We start from the raw sequence: 8,161 nt of genomic DNA on the forward strand, positions 1-8,161 counted from the left end.
ATGGTATGTTCTCATTTTTATTTAGCACTGAAATTGATTTGTTAGAATTTCATTTAGAATTTTTGCACCTATATTCATATGTGATAGTGTTTCATGTGCTATTTTTTTTTTTTTAGTTGCATGGTTTTGGTGCTATCTTTCTCAAGCATTGATATCAAGTTAGCCTAACTTTATAAAAATAAATTGAGATATAAAAATAACTATATACTATGCATATGTTCTATATTACATACAGTATGAAGTGTTTTATATAAAACCACTTGAACTTGACAAATTTGAAGTAATTTTTAACTTTTCTGAATAATCTTTTCAGCAACAGCAGTTGGCCCATTCAGGTTTTCTGCTTCTTTTTAAGTCAAGTTTTATCATTTATACTTGGCCAGAGAATTGTCCTTTGCATAAAAATATCAAGTTTATTTATAGAATGTGTATTTTAAAGTTACCCTTATTTTTGTATTTTCCTCTGAATCTGCAGTCACGTCTCGTTTTTTTCAACTCCCATATGTATGTATTTGTATTAGAATCAAATTCATTTAATGAAAATAGCAAAAATTAAAAGTGAATGCATAGTTTTTAATTTCAATAACTAGCTTTCAGATTTATTCATCTATCAGTTCAACTGTTTTCTCCTTTCCTGATGTGAGTGGGAAAAATCTCTCCCTCTGCCCATCCCAGGTCGTCCAGCTGGCACCTGGAAATGAGCCTGGCCAGAGGCAGACCAACAGGAGAAGAGCAAACAGAAGTTTATTAACACAGACACCGAGCATGTGCACATGGAGCCCTCAGCCGCCCGAAGGCTGGTTAGCACTTGGGTTTAAATGCCAACAACAGGAAAAGGGGTTGGGCGCTTCTGAGTGGCGGGTGGGGTAATTTGTGGGAAGGTGAGGAGGAAAAGTAAGGTTTGTTTTACAGGTTCAAGTCTGTGTCTTCTCTGCGTGTGGGTGTCCTCCTCTTCCAGGTCGTAGAGAGGGACACATCTCTACAAGTGTCAATTTCCTTTACAAGAGGAAAACCTGTACCCTGTTTTTAGAGCTTTTCCTGTGTCTGCTGGTTCTCAGTGGCCTTTAGCCCAAAATAACCCCTCCGTCAAAGAGGTCTATCTGGGGGTGGCACATTCCGCTACCCCACACTGCTCATCTTTATAATGAGACAAAATTGACATGCAACATTGTATGAGGTTTAGGTGTACAACATAATGATTTGATATATTTATATATTTGGAAAATGATCACCACAATAAGTCTATTTAACATCCATCACCTCACTGTTTCAATTATTTTCTTGTGATGAGAACTTTAAAAATATACATCCCTGGGCCTTATTTATCGTATAACTGGAAGTTTGTACCTTTGACCCCCTTCACCCATTTCATCCACTCCCCATCCACTGCCTCTGGCAACCTCCAGTCTGTTCTCTGTATCTATGAGACCAGGGTTTATATTTTGTTATTCCACAAATAAGTGATAACAGTATTTGTCTTTCTCTGTCTGGCTGGCTTGCTTCACTTAGCATAACACCCTCGTGGTCCATCCAGATTGCTGCAAACGTCAATATTTCCTTTCTTTTTGTGACTGAATAATATCCCATTGTATATACACATTTCTTTACCCGTTCATGTATCAGTGGACATTTAGGTTGTTTCCATGTCTTGGCTATTGTATATAATACTGCAATGAACATGGGAGTGCAGGTATGTTTTTGAAATAATGATTTTATTTCCTTTGGATAAATGCCCCCAATTAGAATAGCTAGATCATATGCTAGTTATATTTTTATTTTTTGAGGAACCTCTGTACTGTTTTCCATAGTGGCTGCACCAATTTATATTCCCACCACCAACATACAAGGGTTCCCTTTCTCCACAGCCTCTCCAACACTTATTTCATTCTAACAGGTGTGAAGTGGTATCTCACTGTGGTTTTGATTTGCATTTCCCTAATGATTAGTGACCTTGAGCATCTTTTCATGTATCTGTTGGCCATCTATATGTCTTCCCTCACTGATAATTTAATTTTGGCTTTTATGTTTATTATATCTCTTCTCTTAGGAACCTTACGTTTGTTTTGGTATTACTTTATTAATTTCTCATGATGAATAAGTAGTTTTAAAATATTTTATTACTTATTCCTTAATCATGATATATAAGGATGTGAGTTTGCTTGTAACAGGAAGTTTAACTTCATCTGCTAAGTTTTAACAGTTTTACTACAATGTACCAAATTTTGATTTTATTTCTTTTTTCTCCTTTAATCCTACTTGAGATTTGCTGAGCTACTTAGGGTATCTTGAATCTGTAGATTAATGTATTTTATCAATTTTGGCAAATCCTTGGCTGTTATCGCTTCAGTTATTGCTTTTGCCCCAATTCTCTCTCTCCCTGTACTCCAATTATACATGTTCAGTTTTAATAATACCCAATTTATCCCTGGTTCTTCCCTGTTTGTTAGGCAAGACCCTTCAGGAAGTATAAGGTCTGACAATCAAGTTCACGAACTCATCCTAGAAAAAGTACTACATACCCCATTGCTGAATATCACTATGGTCACCTTTGAAGTCCTCCCCTTGGGAAGCTATGCACCAATGCCAGCACCTAGTCCACCCTTCAAAGCAATTTTGGAACTATTTTTCTGGAATGGCCATCAGAGCTCTTGTCCTGAATGCCGTCAAAATGTCTTCCTTNATTGAAGTATAACATATCCAGTAAAACTTTGGATTGCGAGTAAATGTGGTTTGAGAGTGTTCCACAAGATGAGCAAGCATTTCTAATTCATTTTAATGTGGTAAACGCGTGATGTCTTGTATTATGAGTAGTTTGTTTCCGGAACAACTTATGCTCACAAACCAAGGTATTACTGTATTCAAAAATGTGTTAAAGACTTTAAGATGATTAGTTTTCTGTGTGAACTTGGCCAGGCTATAATACCTAGTTATTCAATTAAACAACAATCTAGGTGTTGCTGTGAAGATATTTTGAAGATGTGGTTAACAGCTATAATCAGTGGACTTTAAGTAAAGGAGGTTACCCTCAGTAACGTGGGTGGGACTCACCTAATCAGTTGAAGACCTTAAGAGCAAACACTGGTTTCCCAGAGGAAAAAAAAAAAATTCTGCCTAAAGATTGCAACATCGGTTTCTGCCTAAGTGTCAGCCTGCCAACCTCCCCTACAATTTACTGGTTTTACTATTTTCAGCAAGTTGTTTAGCACTGTAAGCTTCTCTTTCTTTATCTGTAAAATGGTAAATCCTAATAAAAACAACACCCAGCTCCTATTCTGGTTGTGAGGCTAATGAATTAAGCCATATCAAATGTTTACTGCAATGTCTGGCATATTGTAAGGGTTCTACAAATGTTCACTTTGATTTTTCTGATGATTAGCATTGTTGCAATAGGCAAGTCACCCATGGTCGCTGCCTTCCCACTGTGCACTTCTAAGGGAAACCCTGCCCTCCACAGCGTGTTGGAGGAAGTAGCAGTAAGCAATCCTCGAGGAAGGAGGGTCCAGAGATCTGACCCACGAGCAGCCACGACACCAGGTGGCCAGTGACTTTCAAAGTGAGCCAGCCTTCACACCCTGTCTCTGCCCCAAAGGGACCTAAGATCATCAGACTCTCTCCCCTTAGGATCTGAACAGAAAAAGACTGAGAGAATGAGCAGGTTGGTAGCTATTGGAGAAATGACATGACATGTAAAGGGAAGAACACATATTGAATAAAGAAATGGCATCCAAAAATATACCAAGAATTCTTAAAACTCAACGATAAGAAAACAAATCAATCAAAAACTAAGCAAAAGATCTGAACTGACACCTTGCCAAATAGGACATATGGATGGCAAATAAGCATGTGAAAAAGACTTTAACATCACTAGTGAATTGCAAATTAAAACAAGGAGACCCCAGTACACACTTATTAGAATGGCCAACACCCAAAATACTGACAACGCCAGGTGCTGACAAGGACCTGGAGCAACAGGAACTCTGGTTCATTGTTGGTGGAAATACAAAATTGTAGAGTGACCTTGAAAGTCAGTTTGATATTTTGTTACAAAACTGAACACACTCTTACCATATGGTCCAGTAATCACGCTCCTTGGTATTTATCCAAATGAGTTAAAAACTTACATTCAGACTAAAACCTGCACATAAATGTTTATAGCAGCTCTAATTATAATTGCCAAAACTTGAAAGCAATCTAGATGCCCTTCAATGGGTGGTTGTATAAATAAACTATGGCACACCCAGGCAATGCAACATTAATCAGCAATAAAAGGAACTATAAACCACCAGTAGACATGGAGGAACCTTAAACACGTATCGCTAACTGAAAGAAACCATCCTGCAAAAGTTACACACTGTCTGAGTCCTACTGGAGGGGAGGAAAAATAATTTCCCTCTACCCTTTGGAGTTTTCAGCTGTGAAGAATGATGAAAGACAGATTAACCAGAGAAAAACAGACGGAAGTTTATTAACATATCTATCTCACGTATACATGGGAGACACCCTGGGGAAAGGATGAATCCCTCAAGGTGGCTTAGAATTCGGGATTAAATGCCGTCTTAACAGGGAAGGGGACAGAGGGTATCCGCCTCTTAGTGGAGAGAAAATGATTTTCAGGAAGGATGAAGAGGCCTTTAGAAGAACAGATAGGAGGTATGACAGTTTATGACAAAGTTTGGCTGTGGTGTTGACTTCCGTCTCCTCTCCTGTGATAAGACTCAATTTTCCTTTGTTGGTGAAGGGGACTTCCGACAATTGAGTTCCTTTAGGAGGATCTCTCTTGAGGCAGATAAGGGAAGCTCGGAGATAGCCTCTCCCTACGTTTGCTATTTTTTAGGAGCCTTCAGCTCAAAACAACCCATGCACCCAAGCAGCGTATTTTGGGGATGGCATGTCCTGAACTCCTACAGTTATATTTTGGAGTGACATAACTCTGCTGCCTTTCACTACTATATGACATTCTGGAAGATTCAAAACGATGAAAATTGCAAAAAGATCAGGAGCTTGGGGAAAGGGAGAGATNGTGTCACATTTGCTTTCTGTTTCCAGTGTTACTTATTCACAAGCCTACATCTCTGAGACGTGTGGCTGCAACTCTGATGAATTGGGTCTTGCCCACGTTTTCCTCCTTCTGTCTCTGCCTCCTGACCCACCCTGGTGCTTCCCCATGTGGCCTGTGTGGCATGACGTGCCACCATCTCCTGGAAACTGTAACAAATCATCTTTTCAGAGGCAGTCGCCTCCTGATCTGTGGCATTGACCACACACAAAGAATAACAAAGCCTACATTTTAAAACAGTCACGTCCCATAAATCCTGCAGATATTTATTCCCATAGACGCTTAAAAGGACACAAACCTTCATGTGTTAAAGATTTTCTAGCACAAGTATGTAAAGAAATAGCATGGAGCGGGAGGTACCGGCTTTAGAATCAGATTCTGGGGGCTTGAATTTGCCTCCTGCCCCTTCCGCTGGAAACCTGGGTGGTGACCGAATCTGTCTGTGCCTCCTTTTCCTCCTGGGCGTGTCATCTACACAATGGATGCCCAACTAGGACCCTCCTCAAAGGACTAAAAAAATACATCGCAAGTGTGTGTCACACAATGAATTCTCAGAACTAGTATTGTTGTTGGTAACATTATTCTTCCTCAATATTTGGTTACTTTGATTTTTTTGTTTTAACCAGTAGGCCAAATCTTTTATCTGAATGAAGATTCCCATTTTTTCTTTTCCTCAACCATTTTCCCTTTTCCTCAACTATTCCTTTAAACGTTGGACTTCAACGTGTGCTTTAGGAAGGACACAGACCTTCTCGTTAATCATTAAGGCTTCAAAACCTTTGGGACGGAACTTGAACTAGGACATAAAGCAGTATTTCCCAAACTTGAAAGCTAGGGCACCCAAGAATACACCTCTGCAGCACCCCGTTTGAGAAACACTGCATTAGAAATGAAACACCGTCAGCAGAGGTGGTTGCTGACAGGATCATAAACTGTAATACAAATGGCACCCCTGAAATACCATGGTGACGCACGGGGCTGTTACCCAAATAATCTACAATAGGAATATAAATGGATAGAAGTAGATAGACTCGAAAGGAAATGAAAAGAGAAAACCTTTTCAAAGAGAGATCCCCATGGATCTCAGAAGAAATGTAGTTGTAAAGTAATCTGGATTATCTTGTGAAGTTCAAGAAACCCAAGGTGAAGCCTTCTTTACAGGCGCTTTTTTTCTGGACACATTCCTTCTATCAAAGTCAGCTTTCTGAACTAAAAAGTTTATCCGGCCTCCAGCTTATAAACCTCAAGTCGCTGGCATGACAAGTTCCTAAATCCACGGTGAGAAAGGGTTTGCTCTGCGCCCTTACTGACACCACCAGCGTTAGCTCCGTGGGCGAGTAGCCTGTGCACCTCCCAGGGCGCTGCTCAGAGGGCCCCATGCTTGGTTAAATTCTCTACCGTCACTGTCTTGAAAGTCTTATGACTTTGAAAATTATTTTTTATTTTTCAATTATAGTTGGCATACAATGTTATATTAGTATCAGGTATACAACATGGTGATTAGACATTTATATAACTTATTAAGCGATCACCCCGATACATGTAGTACCTATCTGACCACCTAAGTGTCCATCAATGGATGACCAGGAAAAGAAGAGGTGGTACATACATACATACAATGGAATATTGCTCAGCTATAAAAAAGAATGAAATCTCACCATCTGTAACAACATGGATGGACCTAGAGGGTATTATGCTGAGTGAAACAAGTCAGACAGAGAGAGACAAATACCATGTGATCTCACTTATATGTGAAATCTAAAAAACAAAATAAACAAACACAACAGAAACAAACTCAGATTCAGAGAACATTTTGATGGTTGCCAGCCGAGAGGGTGGTTGGGGAGAGGGGTGAAGGCGGGGAAGGGATTAAGAGGTACAAATCGGCAGTTACAAAAAAGCAAAAAAAGTCTGACTACTTTTTGAACAACGTGTCCACATTTACGTTTGGCAATGGGCCACTCAAATGATGTAGCCAGTCCTGGAGGACCCCCCCCCTTCCTGTCCCCCTGGAGAAAGAGAACGAGGCTGAGAAGAGCCTGGGGCAGTGCCTTAGGAAGAGTGTGACACCATCATGTCATCCTGACAGGAGGCTGGCTGTTCAGAAAACCACCCTCTGTTAGAACGAGAATAAGCACATTTACATCGTTAAAAATCTAGCACCTATCAGCTTAGGAAAAAATGAACCATCCTAATTCAATTGAAAATACCAGAACAAAAGGAAAATGAGGGGCTTGCTGTTTTTCTTTTTTTTCAAACCCTACCAGCTGTCTCTTCTCTCTTGTTTATCTTGGCATCTGATTCTTTATTTGGTAGCAAATTAATCTGTGTAGCCATCCCTACTGTTAGACTTCTGAGTGGTTTAAAGGGCTGATTTTATTACAAGAGGCCAATTCTTTGATGCCCACAGCCTGTTGGGAAGATGCAGAGCTGGCAGGATGCAAACTCTGCCTACTCTGCACGAGGTCAATGGTCCAGATACAATGCATTGTGTCTGCACAAACAACCTAGGTTAGTCCAACCCCAAATCCCTCTGCTTCTTAGACTTCAGCCCTGGAATAGCAAACTGGATCCCTGGGGCACTTCTCATCAGGCTGGGAACAGAAGCAGAGATGCGGTTTGTCCTTAGCACCCACCCGTCTCTTTTTAGGGTTCCTGCTTTCTTGTTGTGAGCTGTCTCTAGTGCCCAAGTCCCCATTTCCTCAGGTGCTGCTGCTGGCTCTCTGATGCTCCCTTCCGAGGTGGGGGCCCTGACTGCCTGTCCAGCCTCCTTCTGGTCAAGCCCTGAGTCCTGCTACCTCAGAGCTCTGACCTCAGTCACTTGTCCTTGGAAAACAGTCGGCAAACAGTACAGCTGATGACGTTGCAATGGCCATTAAAGAATGTTTGCATTTCATAAAAAAGGAGACTCCTGCATATGATGTAACTCGAATCCACAGGGAGTGTCCCCACATGTGGACATTTAAAGTGTAATTCAACAGGGACAGGGACATAATTTGGGAGTAAGATGGGCTGGGAGAAAGGCTGTAAAGATTTACTTTTTTAAAAATGTTGTATTTTGTTTAAATGTTGCTTTGAAAATTGATGTTGTCAGAAAAGATGGTT

This window comes from Hipposideros armiger, unplaced genomic scaffold (assembly GCF_001890085.2).
Source record: "Hipposideros armiger isolate ML-2016 unplaced genomic scaffold, ASM189008v1 scaffold_246, whole genome shotgun sequence".
NCBI classification, from domain to species: domain Eukaryota; kingdom Metazoa; phylum Chordata; class Mammalia; order Chiroptera; family Hipposideridae; genus Hipposideros; species Hipposideros armiger.